Genomic DNA, 25,461 nt, shown 5'->3' with positions numbered 1-25,461 from the left:
TCCAAGTAAGATCTCCTAGTCACCAAGTCCCTGAGTCCTAAGCAATGCTTAGCTGTAATATGTGTGGCTCTGTTCCCTGCCATTTCTACAACTGTTCTACACTTGTCTCTTAACTTGACCTATTGTTCACTTTCTTTAGTTGAGCTTCCAATGAGCAGCAGTGAAACAAAAAGTAAATAGAGAAAAACTGAAGTCTTTATTTTGTTTTACAACAGAGAGAGAGAGAGAACAGGGAGATATGGAAAGGTATAGATGATAAATATGTGTATCAACATTACAATTGGAAAATGAACCATGAAGTTATAGATTAATGATAAACTGTTAAAATGAAACTAGTAATCTTAAATACATTCTTTAGTACAGAAAAATGGCTTTGTATTATGAATCCTCATTTTGTATAGGTATACAAATTTGTTTGATCCAATGTAGTGGCTTGCACAACCACATGTGACCTATAGATACTAATGGTTAGATAACTGATGCTAGTTTTCCCCTAAGAAGGGACAACTACAAATTGATGGACATTTCTATTTGTGTTTCCTTATTTTCTTTCTTTTTTGGCATTTTTTATTAGATATTTTCTTCATTTACATTTCAAGTGCTATCCCCAAAGGCCCCTATACCCTCTTTCCTCCCTGCTCCCCCACCCATCCACTCCCACTTCTTGGCCCTGGTGTTCCACTGTACTGGGGCATATAAATTTTGCAAGACCAAGGGGCCTCTCTTTCCAATGACTAGGCCATCTTCTGATACATATGCAGCTAGAGACACGAGTTCTGGGGATACTGGTTAGTTCATATTGCTGTTCCACCTATAGGGTTGCAGACCCCCTTCAGCTCCTTGGGTGCTTTCTCTAGCTCCTCCATTGGGGGTCCTGTGTTCCATCCAATAGATGACTGTAAGCATCCACTTCTGTATTTGCCAGGCACTGGCATAGCCTCACAAGAGACAGCTATATCAGGGTCCTTTCAGCAAAATTTTGCTGGCATATGCAATAGTGTCTGCATTTGGTGGCTGATTATGGGATGGATCCCTGGGTGGGCAGTCTGGATACTTCATTATTTCTTAGAATAGGGAACAAAATACCCAGGGAAGGAATTACAGAGAAAAAGTTTGCAGCTGAGATGAAAGGATGGACCATTCTTATTTTCTTTACATGTTTCTATATCATTTCCAAACTGTGAAACTTAGAATGCACTCACATTATGTTTTCTCTTGCAATCCTGTGGCACTGTGATTTCTTGCAAGGCAGGCATGGTGCTTTCCTAGAATGGTAGGTATGTCCCCATCAAGTCCCATACCTCAGATCTCAGGGAATTCCCTCAAAAGAGGAGGCAGAAAAGGAGGCAGAAAATGTGTAACAACCAGAGATGAAGGACACCAGAAGAGGCCCTCTAAATGAACCAAGCAAAGCTCACATAAACTTAGAGACTAAACCCCTGAGCACAGGACTTATATGGGTCTGGACCAGGTCCTCTGTGTATATGTTATAACTTCCAGCTTAGTGTTTTTACGGGATTCCTGAGTTTGCAAAGGAGTGGGCCTCTGATGCTTGTACCTATTCTTGGGGTTCTTGTCCTTCTGTTGGGTTGCCTTTTCAAAGTTCAATGTGACGATTGTTGGCTTTTTTATATTTTATTTTGTTATATTTTGTTGTTATCTCCCAAAAGTCTTTTCTTTTCTAATGTGACAGAAAGAAATCAGATCCAGATGGGAGGGGAGATGGAGAGGAACAGGGAGGAGGAGAGGAAAGGGAAACTGTAATTGGGATATATTATGAGAAAAAATAATCTACTTTCAATAAAAGGGAGAAAAAAACAAAACTATTATAAAAAAGTATTAAACACCTTAAATTTCAAAGGTTATCATAACTCAAAGTAAAGACAATAGTTGGAAGACTGAATCAAAGTGTTCTTCCACTTTGTTGTAGAATACAACATATTAACTTTGGAAAAAAATTATGACCCCAGTACATAAACTACCTTACATGTACTGCATCTTTTAGTATATACACTAAACTTGTGATGATACCAAATATTTCTATAACATCTTGAAATCTTTACAAAATTATTTAGAAAACTATTCACAAAATTACGTTCAATTTGAACTTTAGGAAGTAGACTAAGGTTTTTATTCCAAATTTTTCTGTTTCAGAAAGTTGAAATATTAAAATGTACTCTTTATATCCTATGATCTAAAGATAAATGTGTAGGAACTAAGATATTAAGAACAGTATATGGGGTTGATTTAATATGTAGTAGAGAAAAAACTTGCCATGTCAGTTACACAAATGTTCAATCATCAATTCTAAAAATTGGATTAAATCAATACGTATATTTTCTGCACAAGAGTAGTTAAATAATTAAAAAGCCACCTTACATTCATGTGAATGAAATGCAGTAAGTACCTGCTCTTAGGTGTTTGGTCTGACACCCGTTCCTAATGCACTCTTGTGTTCAGATGATCAGCATCTTTTTAACCATGCTGTTTGCAAGTTCCTAATGACTTATTCTGCTTTGTAACATAGTGACTATGTACAATATAGATGTATGCACATATCTAAATTGGATGTATCTTATAGGTACATATGCATATGCATTCTCCTCGGTCAATGGCAAGTTTCCCCTTATACTCCATATCCCCCTTTGCCTCCTTACATTTCAACACCTCACATATTTCCCTGAAGGCAATATGAAATCTTGCCCATGATTAATCTTGGCCATGATTAGTTGCTGAAACTAATACATGGTGGCAGCAGAAAGTCATTAGCTAGTCCAAGTTTTGGCCTAAGATCAACAGTGCTGGTTATAATCTACATCTTGGTAATGACCTGGATTTTGTTAAGAATGAGAAGAGCCAAAAATCAACTAGAGTGGCTATAAACAAAAGTTTGAGATGTGATTGATGCAAAGTTCCCTTTCCACTCTAACCCCATGCCTATTTAGAAATCATATACTGCCCAAGGCTATGGGTAGTAACTCAGATTTAATACAGAGCCCACTTCCAATTGGTAATGCTCTGTTTATAAAGCAAAAGAGTGCAATGAAAAGAATGTTAAACGAGAGGTCAGGAAATCTGTAGCCCTTCCCAGGTATTTCAAGTTCACATGCTTTTCCTGAAAATTACCATACACAAATGCACATATGCAGGGAAGAAGATGATGCAAGTCACTCCCTTTGACCTGAAGGAGCTTACACCCTGTTAGGAGAAACTGGAGTAGCTACTGTTAACCTCCCCAGTTTCCAACATGGAAACGAAAACTATTAACTATCTCATACACTTCATAGGTGAACTGTAATATACGTGCGGAAAGAGGGACCTAGCCTAGAGAAAATACATCCTACAATGAAATCCCACTGGATGGCAATATCTGCGTCCACAGTTTTTGTCACCAAATGCTATTTGAGTGACTACACTGAAAATGGATCAATAGTTGATGCTGATTTTATTTTTCTACAAATTATTTCTTGGTTGCTTACATTTCTAACAATAATTTTATTTCCATGAAACTTACTAGACACATATACTACATACATAAAGAGAGAAGAAAGGATAATACAAAAGCCATAAATAAGAAATATTTACCAAAAAGCCAAGCTTGCTTCAGAATACTTGTCAACTGCCATCAGATGAAAATAAAATTTGAAAAAAATTAAGACTGCTTGAGGCATGAAGAAGAGATGGGAAAAGAAAGGGATTCATTAAAATTATAATTTTTTCTTTTTTTATCCTTTCCCCTGAAATTTCTAATGAGAAGGTTACACTGATGGCTAATCCTTCTAGAAAGTTAGCTGAAGAGATTTCTACAATCTCTGAACCAAAAATATCTGTCAATCATCGACTACAGGATGCATTCATGGCACTACTGTTCACAGAGCCTTTGGGACAGAGGCAAAGAAGAAATTTTGTACTTATTGTTCTATCTGATCTACAATGCATTAAATTGATATTGAAGTGTGTAATATCAGCCAAGCAATCTCAGCAATAAGCTAAATAGAAGTGGGACAGAAGTTCTCTTAGTCAGGGTTTCTATTCCTGCACAAACATCATGACCAAGAAACAAGTTGGGGAGGAAAGGGTTTATTCGGCTTACACTTCCATACTGCTGTTCATCACCAAGGGAAGTCAGGACTGGAACTCAAACAGGTCAGAATGCAGGAGCTGATGCAGAGGCCATGGAGGGATGTTACTTACAGGCTTGCCTGCTTCCCCTGGCTTGCTCAGCCTGCTCTCTTATAGGACCCAAGACTACCAGCCCAGAGATGGTCCCACCCACAAGGGGCCTTTCCCCCTTGATCACTAATTGAGAAAATGCCTTACAGCTGGATGTCATGGAGGCATTTCCTCAACTGAATCTCCTTTCTCTGTGATAACTCCAGCTGTGTCAAGTTGACACAAAACTAGCCAGTACAGAAGTATACACTGATAGCTGGAGACAGGAAGGGAAAATTTGGATGTGGTTACTTCATAAGGAAAATAAAGCAACAAGGAACACCATGATGACACAGTATCTACTACCAAGAACCAGCATAAAAGAGAAATTATGAACAAATGGAGATAAGGTAATCTGTCAGGATACTACTATTTCATAACATTTCTTGCTTAACTGCCTAGTTTGAAGGAAAGACCCCTGCTACTTCCTGGTAATTTCAGAAGGGTCAGGCAGGAGTCCTGCCATATAGGGTTACGTAGCAAGACAGTGACTCAAAACATCCCTCCAAAAAGCCCTTCAGCTATGGCAGTTGTTCTCAGCCTTCCTAATGTTGCAATCTTTTAATACAGTTCCTCATGTTGTGGTGATTCCCAACCATAAAATTATTTTCGTTACTACATCGTAACTGTAAGTTTGCAGTTATGAATCATAATGTAGTAAGGAGAGAAGAAAAGATAATACAAAAGCCACAAATAAGTTCCTTTACCAAAAGCCAACCTCACATGAGAACACTTGTTAACAGACATTAGATGAAAGTAAAATTGGAGAAAATTAGGCTACTTGAGGGGCAAAAAATGAGACAGGCAAAAAAGGGGGGGGGGTCATTAAAATTACAGTTTTTCCTACCCATAGGTTGAGAAACCACTGATCTACAGAATTGCTTGAGAATATTATAGTCCCATTTAGCAATTTATTCTGCATGGACTAACTGCATAATCAACTGATTGATTTATCACATTTGATTGAAGAACCTTCGAGATATTGAGTTACCTGCCTAACTATGGCTAGTATATAGTAGACATACAGACTACTAAACAGGCAAATGGAAGGAGTAAATAAGATAGAGAAATAACATCCTGTGAGCTGAGAAATATGTAGAGTTGGGGCATAGATGAACAAGAGAAAGACAGTAAGGCTTCCAGCGAGCAGTCATATATAAGTTAAGCTCTGGCATGTAAAAGTTAATGAAGAGAGCTAAAATTTCTTGGGGGAAAAATATTTAAGATTTGAGAGCAAGAACAAGAGAAATAAAGGCACTGGTAAAGGTGGCTTTTTCTGGCTAGAGTTCAGAATTCCAGTTTTCACATATTCAGAAAGGAAGCAAAACTAGACAGCAGGCTCCAGGTCAAGAGCCTTGTGAGTCATGCCAAAGGAGTTTGGAAGCTAAAGAGCACCAGAAAGCCAGTAAAGGATTGTAAGCTGACTAGTGACAAAACAGGAACTGGAGAGTGACTCTGCTGGTAGGGATGAAGAGGCTGAAGGAGTTATGCAGCTGAATTAACGTGGAATAAAAAGCACAATGAATATTGCTACAAATAGCATAAGCAAATGGAAACATGATACAAACGAAAGCAATCCATCTTAAAGGGGGTGCGTGATAGATGAAACTAGGCTAAATAAATATGTAGGACACAAGTGGTAGGTGTTACAAGCAATAGGAAAGACCTCACACACACACAATGAGCTTAGGCTAAAGAGAAGGCTGGAATGACAACAGAGAAAAGAGAAGGGTACCTTTACACATGCTAGAGAAATGCTTTCTTATATGTGTAGAAAGAAACAAGACAGGCCAGAAATAATGCCAATGGAAAATACACATTGTCATAAATTTTTCTCTAGTAATTAAATTTTTGTCCAGTAACTAGCTTTCTATATAAAAATTTTAAAATTATTTTTAATTCCCAGTAATTAAGTCATTGATTACAAGAAAAAAAAAAGGCTAGAATGAATTTGACAAAGTTAGCAGTGCTTTTAGTTTCTGCACTCTGAAAAGAAAGTGAATTAGACTAGCCAAGAAGAATTGTTGGACAGCTAGGATCTACTCAAAAGATAGAACCCGAAAATGCCACCTTTCTGAGGCATCTATGGGGAAAGTATAAAAATTTGGGGTATTCACTAGACTCCATTTGAACATGGTAACTCCTGAAGATTACTTTGACAGTGGGTAGGAATGAGCAGAGCTGCCTGGAATAAACATGGGGGAAAGAGCAATGGAATTAAGAGGCAAAGGTTAGAGTCTGTGGAGTGCAGGGAGAGAGGAAAGCCTGTAGGCACTGCACACAGACTTCACAAACACAGTGATCTTGGCAGCAGTATCCATTTTACCTGTGGTTACATGATTCCAGGTAGGGCCAGACAGGACACCTGCAAAAGTATGCATACATATAGGATACTGAAACTTTTCTAGCAATCTTCATCAGTACAGAGCATGAAAAGAAATATCATATTGGAGTACTTTTAAGGTTTCAGATCATCTGGACAACGATGTTAAAATAAAACACAATGATCCTGGCCAGATACAAGTAGAACTGTCAGAAGTCTGACAGACGAGAGAATAGAAGACTAGATAAATGGCTTTTAAAAGAATCTGAAAGTGGAAATAAACGTTTGTATATGTACCAAAAACAATCACGTATAGAAATACGGGGGGGTTCAAAATACTTGTTTGTGAGGGGTGCTACAGCATGCATGTAGAGTCAGCTCTTTCCCTCCACCTTCACTTGGGTTCTACAAATCTCACTGTGACAAGCACTTTCACAATGGGAGCCGTACTGCCACCTCCAAATGTAGCTTTTCACCGTAACTTTGTAAAAGACAAAGGACTCAAAACGAAAATGTAAGCTAGCACAAGTCACTAAAATAGGACAGACAGGGAGATTATAATACTGCTTGTGTTTTTTAGACTGTCCAACTATAATAAAAATCACATTATTGTATCCTTTTAGGAAGCAACGGTCTATGGCACAATGGTCTATTTGCTTTTTTTTTTTTTTTTAAACATAGTATTTTACTATTTATATCGCATTTTGCCAGATCATGTTAGGTAACTTTCAGAGAAACTTAACCTGGTTAAATGGAAATTGACCCACATCCCAGACCAGTTTATTGAAGGATGAGAGATTCCTGGGCTACACACTAGAAACTGATAAATGACATCCTTCTCAGAATTGACTTAAAAGAAAAAACCACTTGAGTCCTGATAAGGCAGAGATACTGGTTACTAGGCTCAGATTCATTGTGAATAAGTTGCTGAACTAGGACTTTGTTTCATTGGTGACATTATGCGTAAACATACAAAATTTTAGTTAATAAAATTATATTGTTACTATAAGAAAATACTGGTGGGTTTTCTTTTCAATCAGTAGTTTTGTGTGGATGTAACTATTTACTTAGTAGAATTTGTTATGGCTCTATATATCCACAGTTAATGCTCAACTGTGTTTATTACTTATGAGAGACTCTCTGCTGACTTCCACCCATTTGAAATATTGAATTGAAGGGTTTATAGACAAGATATAAATCATATACTGTGTGCTTACATGGTATTGTGAAGGCACTGACTCAACAGTGTCCTGATACAGAATGCCAGGCATTATAGCTCCCTGAGGAAAGTTGGTGAAATCAGTTGAGCATAATTTGAATTCTTTGCTTCGTTAATTATCATGGCTCCAAAGTGGCCTACTGTAAAAAGGTTTCTCAGCAAACTGCTTTCCGAGCTGTGGGCAGTTTGTAGGAGTTATAGTTCTTTTACACTCCACACAGGTTCTCTTTGTTTACCCGCCTCTGTCTTATAGGTGTCGTTGCACTTTAGTTTACAAGCAACCCTGATTCATAAGCAAGCTACAGCGATGACTTAAATAGTCTTCCAGTATTCTCGAGTGGGTCTGAATGTGCGCATGAACTCTTTGTTATCTTAATAAATATATCCATCAGTTCACTGTGGATAAAGATTTAAAACACATAAGCCTCTGAGTCCTGTTACCCAATATCTCTCTGAAAGCTCCCAGGCCCCAGACTGATAATTACCACACCGTATGCCTGTTGCTTCGCTCATTATCTTATTATCTACTCTTAATATCCTTAGCAATTAAGATCATATCCAGTGTGTCTGGAGGAAGGGTGACCTGGACCAGACTTCCTAAGATGTTATCTGCTGCAGGCACTGAAGCTGTGATGAGAATCTGATGAAAACAATATTGAAAGGGGGAAAAAAAAAGCTACTTCAGTCTTTGTTCCAGGGAAGAAAGAGAAACTGCTGGGAGTTGTTGTTGTTGTTGTGTCAGCTATATATACTATTATTTGCTCATTTGTGTTAGCTCATCTACATTGAAAGTAAGCCTCCCAGAATTTCTTGTTTGCTTCCCATTCCTTTAAGTCAAAAAGAGGTGCTCCAGGTGACATCAGAAGGTGAAACCCAAGCACTGTCCCTTCATACGGGGAGGCCAGTTCAGGACATCAAGCACCACTACAACCTAGGCCTGTTGTCTCTATGAGGCCGGCTCGGCTGAAATGGGACACGGGTCACAGGAGGAACTGTTCCTCCCACTGGATCCTCCTGCAACTTCTCTGAATCCTGGGCCAATGTGGCCCGCTCTGTAGCATCACCTTTAAGTCACCAGGTATACTGATGAGCTATCTACATCCCAACTCACACTTCATGTCATTTAATTTGTCCCAGCCGTGCTCTGAATGTTCTTATTTCTCTGCCAGCCATGTTGACTTCAGTCCCAGAACCTAGTATAGAAAAACAAGTTGATATAACAATCTACTCCACAATGTATAAAATCAAACCAAACGATACATGACTTCCTCCTTATCACTCCTAGTGACTATTTCTCTCACTCAAAACTGACTAATATATGAATTTCCACATTTACTAGGTGATCAAATTTAATAAATTATATAATAACCTATTTCATATTATCTATTGAAATATAGCTTAATAGAAGACAAAACTCTATATTTAATGCTTTAAATTTTTATTTCTATCCAGTAAACATTGCTTAAATTTTTGTCAGTAGTGGTAAAATATCAATATATAAAATTACTGGAGCCGGGCGTGGTGGCGCACGCCTTTAATCCCAGCACTTGGGAGGCAGAGGCAGGCGGATTTCTGAGTTCGAGGCCAGCCTGGTCTACAAAGTGAGTTCCAGGACAGCCAGGGCTACACAGAGAAACCCTGTCTCGAAAAACCAAAAAAAAAAAAAAAAAAAAAAAAAAAATTACTGGAAAATATAAAATTAAGATGCTACAATAGAGTTCAAGACACGCCCACTCTCTCATGTTGACTACAGGCTAGTGAAATCAGAACAGAGCTAATAAACTTACTTATAAATGTTTTCCCTAATTTTATCCACACTAGCTACTGGTATAATGCTTAACACATATTTAAATTTGTTTTTTTTAACTGGTTCCTTACCCAACAGGAGATAAAATATTTTAAGTGTAAAAAAGAAGGCAGGGGGCGGGCGAGGGAAACACTGAAAATTTCTGAAATACCTTACAAGAGTAACAGAGATGGAACTCTGGCATGTATTCTATGATTCCCTGCTTTCATTTCTGTTGTATATAGCCTAATGTGATGAGGTAATGGTATATCTAATACTGAGTCACCTGATGTCACTTAATAACCCAAATTACAAGAGACACTTGTTGCTATGGCAGAATACAAAGCTGAAAGGCCCACAGATCACCTGCAATCCAGTTTTTTTTAAAATGAATATTGACCCATAACAAGGCTTCAAAGGGTACTCTTAAAGGAAAGTTGTGCAAAGAATGAAGTGTGTTGCTATTGTGCACCTATAAAGCACTACAGAAACACCTGGCAAACACAGAAGTGGATGCTCACAGTCACCTATTGGATGGAACACAGGGCCCCCAATGGAAGAGCTAGAGAAAGTACCCAAGGAGCTGAAGGGGTCTGTAACCCTATAGGAGAAATATGAACAGCAATATGAACTAATCAGTACCTCCTGAGCTCATGTCTCTAGCTGCATATGTATCAAAAGACGGCCTAATCAGCCATCATTGGGAGGAGAGGCCCTTGGTCTTGCAAAGATTATATACAGGGGAACGCCAGGGCCAGGAAGCAGGAGTGGGTGGGTTGGGGAGCAGGGCGGGGGAGGGTATAAGGGATTTTCGGGATAGCATTTGAATTGAAAATAAAGAAAATATCTAATAAAAATTGTTTAAAAATATATTAAAGTAAAGAGGAATCTATGGCAAAATTATTCATACGTGTGACTAATACTTTATTCAAATGATTATAGAAAATTTGAAGAGTTTCTTTTCCATTAGGTGGTATAAAGTCTACACTAGTCAACTCCAAGCTAGAATCTAACTTTTCTTAAGGTAAGGGAGTCTCTAAATAATGTCAGTTACAAATTTAGCTTACAGATAGTGAGAACATGCACCCCAGTTATACCCCATACTAGAAGACAGATTACAAAGTTCATCTGACTTTATCAAAAGCTGAGATTATCACAGTAAATTTGCAAGAAGGCAATTAAATATATAAGTCATTACAAACTAATGACATTTCAAACTGTAAAAAATATAACAGGTATTGGTAACAAAATAAGGAAAGCAATACAATTGAAAAACTCAAGACTTAGCTTAAGAATAAATGAAAGTAAAAAGACTGCTTTAAATAGATTCCCAGAGAAAAAATAAATACAAGAAATAGAAATGTAGAATTTAATACCCCATTTCTACCCATTACTGCAGACTGAGTCTTTTCCCAGTCTATGAGATATCCCGGAAATTGTAATAAATTCCATTTATTGCTTAACTTGTTTCAGTTGGTTTTCTGACCCTTGAAATAAAAGTAATTATCATTAATAAAATCTATTGGCATTAGTTAGGGAAGCAGAAACCGGCCTGAATAGGGCCACAGGCCTCATCTGGCCGGATCAGCGCCCGGGTAGCTAGAGTGCAGGGTTGCCTGACACCCGCCAGCTACCCACGACCCCCACTACAGGATTTTGGGACTGCTGGTGAGTGGAACACAGCTTCTGCTCCAGTCCAATCACGCGGGACCTGAGACTGCTCTGGTTGGGGAGAGAGAAATCCGGCCCACATAGGGCCACAAGCCTCTTCCGGTCAGAAAAGCACCCGGGGCAGCTAGGGCGCAGGGTCGGGGGACACTCGCCAGCTACCCACAACACCCGCCACAGGATCTTAAGACTTCTAGTGAGTGGAACACAGCTTCTGCTCCAATCCAATTGTGCGCAGGACCTGAGACTGCATTAGTTAGGGAAGCAGAAAACCGGCCTGAGTAGGACCACAGGCCTCTTCCAGCTGGACCAGCACCGGGGTACCGCCAGCTACCCACGACCCCCGCCACAGGATTTTGAGACTGCTGGTGAGTGGAACACAGCTTCTGCTCCAATCTTTAAACAGTGACAATGATAACAACTAACCCCAGAGATTACCAGATGGCGAAAGATAAATGTAATAATCTTACTAACAGAAACCAAGACACCTCACCATCATCAGAACCCAGCACCCCACTTCGCCCAGTCCAGGGCACCCCAACACACCGGAAAAGCTAGACACGGATCTAAAAGCATATCTCATGATGATGGTAGAGGACATCAAGAAGGACTTTAATAACTCACTTAAAGAATTACAGGAGAACATGGCTAAAGAGTTACAAGTCCTTAAAGAAAAACAGGATAACACAATCAAACAGGTAGAAGTTCTTAAAGAAAAACAGGAAAACACATCCAAACAGATGATGGAAATGAACAAAACCATACTAGACCTAAAAAGGGAAGTAGACACAAAAAAGAAAACCCAAAATGAGGCAACACTGGAGATAGAAACCCTAGGAAAGAAATCTGGAACCATAGATGCGAGCATCAGCAACAGAATACAAGAGATGGAAGAGAGAATCTGAGGTGCAGAAGATTCCATAGAGAACATCTGCACAACAATCAAGGAAAATGGAAAATGCAAAAAGATCCTAACTCAAAACATCCAAGAAATACAGGACACAATGAGAAGACCAAACCTACGGATAATAGGAGTGGATGAGAAGGAAGATTTTCAACTCAAAGGACCAGCAAACATCTTCAACAAAATTATAGAAGAAAACTTCCCAAATCTAAAGAAAGAGATGCCCATGAACATACAAGAAGCCTACAGAACTCCAAATAGACTGGACCAGAAAAGAAATACCTCCCGACACTTAATAATCAGAACAACAAATGCTCTAAATAAAGATAGAATACTAAAAGCAGTAAGAGAAAAAGGCCAAGTAACATATAAAGGCAAGCCTATCAGAATTACACCAGATTTTTCACCAGAGACTATGAAAGCCAGAAGATCCTGGACGGATGTTATACAGACACTAAAAGAACACAAATTCCAGCCCAGGCTACTATACCCAGCCAAACTCTCAATTAACATAGATGGAGAAACCAAAGTATTCCATGACAAAACCAAATTCACACATTATCTCTCCACGAATCCAGCCCTTCAAAGGATAATAACAGAAAAAAACCAATACAAGGACAGGAACCACGCCCTAGAAACAACAAGAAGGTAATCCCTCAACAAACCTAAAAGAAGACAGCCACAAGAACAGAATGCCAACTTTAACAACAAAAATAACAGGAAACAACAATTACTTTTCCTTAATATCTCTTAATATCAATGGACTCAACTCCCCGATAAAAAGACATAGACTAACAAACTGGCTACACAAACAACACCCAACATTTTGCTGCTTACAGGAAACTCATCTCAGAGAAAAAGATAGACACTACCTCAGAATGAAAGGCTGGAAAACAATTTTCCAAGCAAATGGTATGAAGAAACAAGCTGGAGTACCCATTCTAATATCTGATAAGATTGACTTCCAACCCAAAGTCATTAAAAAAGACAGGGAGGGACACTTCATACTCATCAAAGGTAAAATCCTCCAAGAGGAACTATCAATCCTGAATATCTACGCTCCAAATACAAAGGCAGCCACATTCATTAAAGAAACTTTAGTAAATCTCAAAGCACACATTGCACCTCATACAATAATAGTGGGAGACTTCAACACACCACTTTCACCAATGGACAGATCATGGAAACAGAAACTAAACAGGGACACAGAGAAACTAAGAGAAATTATGAATCAAATGGATCTGGCAGATATCTACAGAACATTCTATCCTAAAACAAAAGGATATACCTTCTTCTCAGCACCTCATGGCACCTTCTCCAAAATTGACCACATAATTGGTCACAAAACAGGCCTCAACAGATACAAAAATATTGAAATTGTCCCATGCATCCTATCAGATCACCATGGACTAAAGCTGATCTTCAATAACAAAATAAATAATAGAAAGCCAACCTTCACGTGGAAACTGAACAACACTCTTCTCAATGATACCTTGGTCAAGGAAGGAATAAAGAAAGAAATTAAGGACTTTTTAGAGTTCAATGAAAATGAAGCCACAACATACCCAAACTTATGGGACGCAATGAAAGCATTTCTAAGAGGAAAACTCATAGCTCTGAGTGCCTCCAAAAGGAAACTAGAGAGAGCACACATTAGCAGCTTGACAACACACCTAAAAGCACTAGAACAAAAGGAAGCAAATTCACCCAAGTGGAGTAGACGGCAGGAAATAATCAAACTCAGGGGTGAAATCAACCAAGTGGAAACAAGAAAAACTATTCAAAGAATCAACCAATCAAGGAGCTGGTTCTTTGAGAAAATCAACAAGATGGATAAACCCTTAGCCAGACTCACTAGAGGGCACAGGGAAAGCATCCTAATTAACAAAATCAGAAATGAAAAAGGAGACATAACAACAGATCCTGAAGACATCCAAAATACCATCAGATCCTTCTACCAAAGGCTATACTCAACAAAACTGGAGAACCTGGATGAAATGGAGAAGTTCCTAGACAGATACCAGGTACCAAAGTTGAATCAAGATCAGGTTAATGGTCTAAACAGCCCTATATCCCCCAAAGAAATAGAAGCAGTCATTAATAGTCTCCCAACTAAAAAAAGCCCAGGACCAGATGGGTTTAGTGCAGAGTTCTATCAGACCTTCAAAGAAGATCTAATCCCAGTTCTTCACAAACTATTCCACAAAATAGAAACAGAAGGTACTCTACCCAAGTCATTCCATGAAGCCACAATTACTCTGATACCTAAACCACAAAAAGACCCAACAAAGATAGAAAACTTCAGACCAATATCCCTTTTGAATATTGATGCAAAAATCCTCAATAAAGTTCTTGCTAACCGAATCCAAGAACACATCAAAACAATCATCCATCCTGACCAAGTAGGTTTCATCCCAGGGATGCAGGGATGGTTCAATATACGGAAATCCATCAACGTAATCCAGTATATAAACAAACTCAAAGACAAAAACCACATGGTCATCTCGTTAGATGGGGAAAAAGCATTTGACAAGATCCAACACCCATTCATGATAAAAGTCTTGGAAAGATCAGGAATTCAAGGCCCATACCTAAACATGATAAAAGCAATCTACAGCAAACAGTAGCCAACATCAAAGTAAATGGTGAGAAGCTTGAAGCAATCCCTCTAAAATCAGGGACTAGACAAGGCTGTCCACTTTCTCCATACCTATTCAACATTGTACTTGAAGTCCTAGCCAGAGCAATTCGACAACAAAAGGAGATCAAAGGGATACAATATGGAAAAGATGAAGTCAAAATATCACTTTTTGCAGATGATATGATAGTATATATAAGTGACCCTAAAAATTCCACCAGAGAACTCCTAAGCCTGATAAACAGCTTCGGTGAAGTAGCTGGATATAAAATTAACTCAAACAAATCAATGGCCTTTCTCTACACAAAGAATAAACAGGCTGAGAAAGAAATTAGGGAAACAACACCCTTCTCAATAGTCACAAATAATATAAAATATCTTGGCGTGAATCTAACTAAGGAAGTGAAAGATCTGTATAATAAAAACTTCAAGTCTCTGAAGAAAGAAATTATAGAAGATCTAAGAAAATGGAAAGATCTCCCATGCTCATGGATTGGCAGGATCAACATTGTAAAAATGGCTATCTTGCCAAAAGCAATCTACAGATTCAATGCAATCCCCATCAAAATTCCAACTCAATTCTTCAACGAATTAGAAAGTGCAATCTGCAAATTCATCTGGAATAACAAAAAACCTAGGATAGCAAAAACTCTTCTCAAGGATAAAAGAACCTCTGGTGGAATCACCATGCCGGACCTAAAGCTCTACTACAGAGCAATTGTGATAAAAACTGCATAGTACTGGTATAGTGACAGACAAATAGACCAATGGAATAGAATTGAAGACCCAGAAATGAACCCACACACCTACGGTCACTTGATCTTCGACAAGGGAGCTAAAAACATCCAGTGGAAGAAAGACAGCATTTTCAACAAATGGTGCTGGCACAACTGGTTGTTAACATGTAGAAGAATGCGAATCGATCCATTCCTATCTCCTTGTACTAAGGTCAAGTCTAAGTGGATCAAGGAACTTCACATAAAACCAGAGACACTGAAACTTATAGAGGAGAAAGTGGGGAAAAGCCTTGAAGATATGGGCACAGGGGAAAAATTCCTGAATAGAACAGTAATGGCTTGTGCTGTAAGATCGAGAATTGACAAGTGGGACCTCATGAAACTACAAAGCTTCTGCAAGGCTAAAGACACCATCAATAAGACAAAAAAACCACCAACAGATTGGGAAAGGATCTTCACCTATCCTAAATCAGATAAAGGACTAATATCCAATATATATAAAGAACTCAAGAAGGTGGACTCCAGAAAGTCAAATAACCCCATTAAAAAATGGGGCTCAGAACTGAACAAAGAATTCTCACCTGAGGAATACCGAATGGCAGAGAAACACCTGAAAAAATGTTCAACATCCTTAATCATCAGGGAAATGCAAATCAAAACAACCCTGAGATTCCACCTCACACCAGTCAGAATGGCTAAGATCAAAAATTCAGGTGACAGCAGATGCTGGCGAGGATGTGGAGAAAGAGCAACACTCCTCCATTGTTGGTGGGATTGCAAGCTTGTACAACCACTCTGGAAATCAGTCTGGCGGTTCCTCAGAAAATTGGACATAGTACTACTGGAGGATCCAGCAATACCTCTCCTGGGCATATATCCAGAAGATGTCCCAACCGGTAAAAAGGACACATGCTCCACTATGTTCATAGCAGCCCTATTTATAATAGCCAGAAGCTGGAAAGAACCCAGATGTCCCTCAACAGAGGAATGGATACAGAAATTATGGTACATTTACACAATGGAGTACTACTCAGCTATTAAAAAGAATGAATTTATGAAATTCCTAGCCAAATGGATGGACCTGGAGGGCATCATCTTGAGTGAGGTAACACAATCACAAAGGAACTCACACAATATGTACTCACTGATAAGTGGATATTAGCCCAAAACTTAGGATACCCAAGATATAAGATACAATTTGCTAAACGCATGAAACTCAAGAAGAATGAAGACCAAAATGTGGACACTGTGCACCTTCTTAGAATTGGGAACAAAACACCCAGGGAAGGAGTTACAGAGACAAAATCCGTAGTTGTGATGAAAGGATGGACCATTTAGAGACTGCCGTATCCAGGGATCCATCCCATAATCAGCTTCTAAACGCTGACACCATTGCATACACTAGCAAGATTTTGCTGAAAGGACCCAAATATAGCTGTCTCTTGTGAGACGATGCCGGGGCCTAGCAAACACAGGAGTGGATGTTCACAGTCAGCTATTGGATGTATCACAGGGCTCCCAATGGAGAAGCTAGAGAAAGTACCCAAGGAGCTAAAGGGATCTGCATCCCTATTGTTGGAACAACATGATGTACTAACCAGAACCCCGGAGCTCTTGTCTCTAGCTGCATATGTATCGAAAGATGGCCTAGTCGGCCATCAATGGAAAGAGAGGCCCATTGGACTTGCAAACTTTATATGCCCCAATATAGGGGAATGCCAGGGCCAAAAGAATGGGAATGGGTGGGTAGGGAACTGGGGGGCGCTATGGGGGACTTTTGGGATAGCATTGGAAATGTAATTGAGGAAAATATGTAATAAAAATATTAAAAATCAAAAAAATAAATAAATAAAAAAATAAAATCTATTTATCTCTCTGGATACAAGTGTTGATTCCAGAGACATTTAAGCTTTGCCAGATACTACTATGTCCAAAAAGTTTAAGACTGTAAATAGTTTTCTAAAAACACTAGTCTGTTCCACATAAAGAAATTAATATTATTCTTTTAATAACCAAAATATGTGTTTTTCGTATGCACTGGCAGAGAAGCATCCACATATAGTTACTCAGAATCTACCTCCTAAGGTCTCCTATGGGTCCCCCAGAGTCTTATCCAACCAAACCAAGCAGAGAATAAAAGGGTAGGAAAAAAATCATGAAAAGTTTAATGGGGCAAACCTAGAAAAGGTCAGTCCTTGCTCTCCCAATGGATATGACTCAGTGACAATGGTGCGTGGAACTAGAAGCAGGTCTGGGCAAGAGTCTCACTGGAAGCCATGCAGACACCAACCACAAGATTCCCGGTGACATCTCTTGACTCAGAAAAGAAAATAGCCATTTTTGGCAGAGAGCCATATATTTCACAACAAAAACGACTTTGTCTTTTGTGAAGTTGATATACTGAATATAAGTTGTAACTGAATATTAAATAAATTCTAGCATTTCAAGAATTTATGAAAGATGTATATGCATCAGCATTTGAGATATTAATAATCTTTGATTAGTTATTGGTAGCTGTATCCTCAGTAACCTATGCCAAGTTTTTTAAGAACCTAGAAATTGAAAGTCCTAAACTTGAACCTTAAAAAAAGGAACCTGAAGATGTGTTTGGTGGTAAACAATTGTAACACCAGCACTAGAGTCTGAAACAGGAGTTACCATGAATTTGAGACCAGCATGTATTGCACAGCACGTACCAAATTCTGTCTATAAATAAACTAATTAATCAGTAAGTGGATAAATAACACCCATCCCTAAACACCTCATTTATTCATACAAATCTTTGCTTTGACACTCAGCTAAATGCAGATACCATACATACAATGGAACCTGGATAAAAAATTAATGAGTCTTTTCTGCATAAAGGTGTTTCTGTCCTCTTGGCTAAAGGAGAAAAGTACAATTAGGAGTTATGAACATCCTGAAGATCAAAAATTCACTTCAAGCTAATGCCTAAGCACACCTCCGGAAGCTGTGGGAACAGACGGCTTCCACATGATAAAATCAGATTCCAGCTATCTGCTCTTTCACAAAGAACAAGATGCTCTTTCTATATGTGATTTAGCAACAATTATCAATATGAACATATCTTCATTACAAATATCCATGTGGTACCAAAACAATAAATATGAGTATTGTCATTTCCTTAAATAAAATGCACTAAAAGTACCAACATTCTAAAGTGGAAATATATAGAATATAAAATTGATGCCTTGGCTGTATGAACACAAATATAAATATAAAAAGGTAAAAACAGCTATGACACAACCTTTCTTTCTGTTTTTCTTTTTCTTTTTGTGAAACAAGGTTTCTCTGTGTAGCTCTTACTGTCCTGGAGCTCACTCTGTAGACCAGGCTGGCCGCAAACTCAGAGATCCCTGCCTCTGCCCCTTGAGCACTGAAATTAAAGATCTGTGTCAACACTACCTTTATAACTGACACTATGCTTAGTAATGGATTTGTTGAGGAGCTGCAGTCAGGACTAGGGTTGTTTGGTGATCAATAACATCAACTGAAGACAAGTGTTTGCCAGTTACTGTGCTAAGTGCTTTAAACTTCATACCATTATTATTGACAATTTACAATCAAGGAGGCTGTTATCTATCTTGCCCAAGATCACCTTACCAGTAAGCAGAGGAGTGAACTATGCACAGCTCTGTGTGACGTGGACTCTGAACTACTACTGTTGCACAAGCTTCCTCTAATATATCAGTGCTTCCTGCTCCAGACTAAGCACAGACTTAACAAGAGAATTTTATTACAAACACAACAAGCCAACTAGTACAAAAATAGAAAACAAGGATACAAATACATCTAGATATTTTTGTATTAATTTCCCTACTGGGTATTTTTAAATGATAGCTCTAAAATGCAGAATACTGTTTTCCTTCTCTGTGACACAGTTAAGACTGTGATGCTGGGTGGTATGTGCATTGGCAGCACAGAGAAGGAGCAGGCCAGCACCTTTTCCTAGGCTCCCTGAGCTGTGGCACTGCCCCTTCGGTTGTTACATGAGTCTTTTACGACACAGTGTTCTCACTGAGTATCTTTGCTCATTCCTAATAAGCCAGTTTCCTTGTCTTCAGCTGTGTAATTCACTATATACAGTTTCCTCACTGGTTCCAGAAACAAAGTAAACAATCTCATGAAGTGTTGTTCTCTGAGCACACGATTAAAATGATTGTCAAAACATAAGCTTCTGTCCTTGAAGTAATGGTTTCTGTTAATCTATTTTCTTTTAACGCGTTTGATTGGTTATTCTGTTGGCATACAAAAAATAATTTTTCCTTAAGATATTTTCATGCCTGTGCCTCACTGAACTTTTCTTATGCCTGTGCCTATAACCCTCCCAAAAATAAGAGCAATGGGAAGAAAAAGGAAACAGAGTGAAACCCGGAGCCTTACCTCTCCCCATCTGGTTTACGGTGGAAAGATGGAAAAATGAAACAAACAAGAGGTCATGCCGACAGCAGAGGACAATAGCAAGCGCGGTCCCATAACCCGGGCTGAGGTGATCGTGAGGGGCATGCTTGTAGAAACCTGTACTCCGAGTACTGTGCGCTTGCAGCATACCATGTGACATGGGTTAATGACGAAACAAGCTAGCTAGGCAGAAACTTCAGGAAGGAGTAAAGATGGAGGACAGCTTGCTCAGCAGTGATGACAGAATTACTAATCTACGTCAGATGGAAGAACGGACAGAAGACACTGTAATCACTGAAAGAATTCTCAGGCATCACACCTTCAATGAGGGAAGATGGTAGGTTAATTTTTAAACTTTTCATTGACAAAGGAAAGGTGTAAGAGCCAAAGGTAGTCATTGAGAGAATGTGTGAGAAAACTACCAAGTAAAGCAAACATTAAACTTTGTAAGAATAATGAGAATTCACAATATAAGAAAGAACAAAGTAAATCAATAGTGAAATGGGTGCTTTTATTCTAAATTTTGATATGAAATTAGACACTTAAAAACAATTTTAAACGAAAGTGCTGTTAAAAAGAAATAAGGCCCAACTTGAGGCTCATCCTGTGGAAGAGAGCCAACCCCTGACATTATTAATGATGCTCTGTTAGGCTTGCATTCAGTAACCTAGCATAGCTGTCTCCTGGGATGCTTCATTTAGCAGCAGATGCAGAGACCCATAGCCAAACATCAGGCAGAGCTGAGAATCTTGGAAGAGTTGGGGGTAGAACTGAGCAAGCCCAAGGGTCAAAGACACCACATGAAGCCCCTTGGCCCATGAGGGCTCACAGAGACTGAACCACCAACCAAATAGCATGTACAGATGGACCTAGCTCAATCCCCACCCGCACATTAGCAGCAGATGTGCAGCTTTGTCTTCATGTGGGTCCCCTAACAATTGAAGCAGGGACTGTCTTTGACTCTGTTGCCTGCCCTTGGATCCCCTTCTCCTATCTGGACTTCCCGGTTGGGCCTCAGTGGGAGAGGAGATACTTGGTCCTGCTGAGACTAAGTGCCCCTGGTTGGAGTGGTACCCAGATGGTTGGAGCTTCCCGCTTCTTTGAAGAGCAGGGACGAGGTAATGGGGGAAAGATTTTCAGGGGCAGGAGTGAGAGGATAGGAGGGAAAGGGGGTGTGATTGTGATTTAATGTTTAAAAAAATAATGATGGAGAAAAAAAACTGTGTAGTGCAAACACCTATTTATCATTTTATCGTTTTTAACATGATAGCCAAATGTACAGCCAAGAATACAGTCACACATCTACAAACAGAAGAAACTCAAAAATTAAGAATGATGACACAAATGAATACCTTTTCACAGTTACATATAACATATTCACATATTCTACCAATGAACAACTATAAATGTCTAAAAATGTAACTTGTTAATACTTGCTGCTTTGTTTTCCCAGACAACTGGGCATCACAAATGTCACTTGATCCAGGCTTGAGTTCTTGAGAGAACCAAAGACATAATGGGCTTTAAAACACCTTCTCCTGTTGGCATCATGAATGCTTCCTGGCTGATTCTGTTGGACAACAGAGACAAAGCAAGCCCTGTAATTACATCCCAACTTGATCTAAACTTACAGTCATGTAATTAATACTTCCTCTGTAAAGCAATGGAATAATTTAAAGAGCAGATATTTGTCTTTAAAAAAGAAAAGAAAAACAAGAGGGGAATACATGTACATTTTAAGTTCATGCAGGCACTTCTGGGACTCCATTTGCTAAAGGATATTGTAACTGGACTCTCAGAGCTTTCATTGTACCAGGCGATGAAAATGATACTTCCTTCCTGCTGAAGGCAATAGTGTAGAGTAGAGAAAAGGGTGACTGGAGCCTATATGTATTCCATGAGGGTTTATGAAAATGGCAAACAATCTCAACTCTTGGCTACCTGAGCCACCCTGCTACACTGCCAATGACGTTTTCAGTTTCAGGCAAGAAATTGGTGCAGAAATCTGGCACCAAAGGTTAGACCTCAACTTACTCAGTAGAAATAAAACCCTACACTCCAGGAGATTAGCATGACTTCTCAAATCCATTTACAGTTCCTAAGACTATTTCTATAGAGACATTCAAAAAGTAAATGTAGATGCTGCAGAACTTAAAAGATCCTATAAAATTGTTTTGTGATCCAACACTAGAGAATAAACTAAGACTATATATTACTTAGTTTATGATAGACTTTGTTACTAGGAATCGCTGTTTTCAAAACTTGATCCAGCTTTAAGTGTCTTGACTTTTAAAAATTGTTTATATAATATTCAGTAGAATTTAATCTTTTAAAATCCCTCTCCATTCCCAATTAAAAAATTAACCTCATCTCTTCCTTTTCAATTGTTTTTACTGAATATTTAAAATATGCAACAATGTTATAATACACAAAAAAATAATCAGATGGCAATTTCCTACTCTTACACTGACTTCTCATAACTAGACTATTTCATTCTTGACAAAAATAACATATCTAAAAGGAAATCTTTCCTGAATGCATTTCAGTTTTATCACATTATCCTGTAGGCAGCCAATGTAATACCTAATAATTTTGAATTTTCTGTTTATAAACTTGTCATCAGATCATATAAACTTGTGAGAATAATAAAGAACTTGAACAGGCACAGATTTTCAGTCCACAAATCTTCAATTTAGGTGCCTCTATAATAGTACAGGAAAAAACTGCTTGATGATGTAATTAGACTATTGTAATGATCCAAGAGATAATCTGTCCTCTTCTAAAAGAACACAACACTCACAACTAACTAGCAGCTAGTCTACTTTCAAAACAACCTGGACTCGGCTATCTTCACTCTGAGGGCTTGGCTGACTCTAGTTTATATTGACGGAGTGAACTGGTTTACCATATATTATAGAAGCTCGTAATTCCAATCTATAAATTATGACAACAAAAAAATGAAGATGTTAACATGAATCTGCATGAATACTTAAAGGCAATAAACACAATTTATGTTCCTTTAAGCATAACAATAATCTTAACAAAAGAAAAAATATTAACAGAATACATCATGACCACCCTTTTGGCAGTGGTTCATTTTGCAGAAAAATTCAGAAGAGGGAGTCCCTCTCCACTGGAGATCACTTTGTTTTTACACTAGAAAAGAGCATATGTAGTTTTTAATATATTTTTGGCTTGGGAACTCTGAAATTCAATATGTGCTCCAACTTACAAAAACTAGAAGCACAAAAACTGAACAGTGGCCTAATTCCAAGTGCATTCAGTTTTCCAGAGTTAAAACCTGAAGTGTGATCAGAACACTAAGAAATTTCTCACTAAATTTACCAAGGGAAGAGATATTTAAATTCAGCATTTTATTCACTCAAAGCATCAATTTTTACTTCATTTAATTATAAGTCTCACCTCAGATATTGAATTCACTTTAAAGTTAAGCGAACTATTACAGAATGTATGTAGAAGAGAGTAGTTGCCTACCCACGCATATAGTAAACATGTTTATTTCAATCAACTTCCTAAGAGTGATGTTAACAGGCCAATAAACACAGGAAGTCAGCTTTAGTTATATCATTTATGTGTTTCACAAGCTGTGTCCAGAACAACGTATTCCAAACTACATTAAAACATAAATTTCTTTTTTTTAATAAATTTTAATTTACATTTCCAATGCTATCCCAAAAGTCCCTCATACGCCCCCCCCCCACTCTCCTATCCACCCACTCCCACTTTTTAGCCCTGCCGTTTCCCTGTACTGGGGCATATAAAGTTTGCATGACCAATGGGACTCTCTTTCGAGTGATGGCCAACTAGGCCATCTTTTGCTACATATACAGCTAGAGTCAAGAGCTCTGGGGTACTAGTTAGTTCATATTGTTGTTCCACCTATAGGGTTGCAGATCCCTTTAGTTCCTTGGGTACTTTTTCTAGCTCCTCCATTGTGGGCCCTGTGATCCATCCACTAGCTGACTGTGAGCATCCACTTCTGTGTTTGCTAGGCCCCGGCATAGTCTCACAAGAGACAGCTATATCTGGGTCCTTTCAGCAAAATCTTGCTAGTGTATGCAATGGTGTCAGCACTTGGAGGCTGATTATGGGACAGATTCCTGGATATGGCAGTCTCTAGATGGTCCATTCTTTTCTCTCAGCTCCAAACTTTGTCTCTGTAACTCCTTCCATGGGTGTTTTGTTCCCAATTCTAAGAAGGGGCAAAGTGTCCACACTTTGGTGTTCGATCTTCTTGAGTTTGTGTTTCAAAAATTGTATCTTATATCTTGGTTATACTAAGTTTCTGGGTTAATATACACTTATCAGTGAGTACATATCATTTGAGTTCTTTTGTGATTCAGTTATCAAACTCAGGATAATCCCCTCCAGGTCCAACCATTTGCCTAGGAATTTCATAAATTCATTTTTAAATAGTATTCCATTGTATAAATGTACGATAATTTTTGTATCCATTCCTCTGTTGAGGGGCATCTGGGTTCTTTCCAGCATCTGGCTATTATAAATAAGGCTACTATGAACATAGTGGAGCATGTGTCCTTTTACCAGTTGGAACATCTTCTGGATATATGCCCAGGAGAGGTATTGTGGGATCCTCCGGTAGTACTATGTCCAAATTTCTGAGGAACCACCAGACTGATTTCCAGAGCAGTTGTACAAGTTTGCAATCCCACCAACAATGGAGGAGTGTTCCTCTTTCTCCACATCCTCACCAGCATCTGCTGTCACCTGAATTTTTGATCTTAGCCATTCTGACTGGTGCGAGATAGAATCTCAGGGTTGTTTTGATTTGCATTTCCCTGATGATTAAGGATGCTGAACATTTTTTCAGGTGCTTATCAGCCATTCAGTATTCCTCAGGTAACAATTCTTTGTTTAGCTCTGAGCCCCATTTTTTAATGGGGTTATTTGATTTTCTGGAGTCCACCTTCTTAAGTTCTTTATATATATTGGATATTAGTCCCCTATCTGATTTAGGATAGGTAAAGATCCTTTCCCAATCTGTTAGTGGCCTTTTTGGCTTATTGACAGTGTCTTTTGCCTTGCAGAAGCTTTGTAGTTTTATGAGGTTCCATTTGTCAATTCTCGATCTTATAGCACAAGCCATTGCTGTTCTATTCAGGAATTTTTCCCCTGTGCCCATATCTCCCAGGCTTTTCCCCACCTTCTCCTCTATAAGTTTCAGTGTCTCTGGTTTTATGTGAAGTTCCTTAATCCACATAGATTTGACCTTAGTACAAGGAGATAGGAATGGATCAATTCGCATTCTTCTACATGATAACCACCGGTTGTGCCAGCACCACTTGTTGAAAATGCTGTCTTTTTTCAACTAGATGGTTTTATCTCCCTAGTCAAAGATCAAGTGACCATAGGTGTGTGGGTTCATTTCTGGGTCTTCAATTCTATTCCATTGGTCTACTTGTCTGTTTCTATACCAGTACCATGCAGTTTTTATCACAATTGCTCTGTAGTACAGCTTTAGATCAGGCATGTTGATTCCCGCAGAGGTTCTTTTATACTAGAAAAGAGGT

The 25,461-nt window shown here is 38.7% G+C and overlaps 1 long non-coding RNA gene across 1 annotated transcript in view; it reads right to left on the bottom strand.

Moving 5' to 3' along the window:
- Nucleotides 1–21,400, bottom strand: part of LOC147001939 (uncharacterized) — a 94,494-nt gene extending 73,094 nt beyond the window's left edge. Inside the window, exon 1 of the long non-coding RNA XR_015044756.1 lies at nt 21,343–21,400. This is a non-coding gene — a long non-coding RNA (uncharacterized LOC147001939). The remainder of the gene's footprint in view (nt 1–21,342) is intronic.
- Nucleotides 21,401–25,461: the final 4,061 nt, after the last annotated feature.

The sequence above is a fragment of the Mus caroli genome, unplaced genomic scaffold (assembly GCF_978045245.1).
Source record: "Mus caroli unplaced genomic scaffold, Mus_caroli_1 scaffold_12, whole genome shotgun sequence".
In the NCBI taxonomy this organism is placed as follows: domain Eukaryota; kingdom Metazoa; phylum Chordata; class Mammalia; order Rodentia; family Muridae; genus Mus; species Mus caroli.
Note: the sequence above shows the minus strand (reverse complement) of the source record. Positions and strands in the feature narration are given on the sequence as shown.